This window comes from Microtus ochrogaster, chromosome 4 (assembly GCF_000317375.1).
Source record: "Microtus ochrogaster isolate Prairie Vole_2 chromosome 4, MicOch1.0, whole genome shotgun sequence".
Classification (NCBI taxonomy): Eukaryota; Metazoa; Chordata; class Mammalia; order Rodentia; family Cricetidae; genus Microtus; species Microtus ochrogaster.
The window spans coordinates 51,751,113-51,751,633 of record NC_022011.1 but is presented as its reverse complement, the minus strand read 5'-3'; positions in this window follow the sequence as shown (position 1 = coordinate 51,751,633).

Below are 521 nucleotides of genomic sequence, written 5' to 3'. Positions count from 1 at the left end.
GCTATAGGCATCCTGTTTCCCCAAGCAGGCGGGATGTTCTCATGAGAGCAGGCCAGCTGCGGGTTCTGGGGGGGGGGTGTCCAGAGGGTCTTTCATTTATGCCTGGGTGAAAAGTGTGTTGATGATCTGGCTGTGGTGTGTACCCAAGTCATCTTAGCGTGGAAGAGGTGAAGGCAGGATGATTGTGAGTTCGAGGTCAGCCTGGGCTAAACTTGCGGGCCTGTTTCAGGGAGACGGGAGGGGAGGGGGGCTGGACTCAGGCCTTTGTGGTTGCGTGGCAAGCACTTTAAAGACTCAGCTATGTATGTCTGTGTGTGGGTGTGCACACATGTATGTAGGTGATATGTCTGTGTGTGGGTGTGCATGCACTTATATAGGTGATATGTCTGTGTGTGGTTGTGTGCGCATGTATGTAGGTGATATGTCTCTGTGTGTGCATGTATGTAGGTGATATGTCTGTGTGGGTGTGCATGCATGTATGTAGGTGATGTCTGTGTGTTTGCATGGATGTAGGTGATATG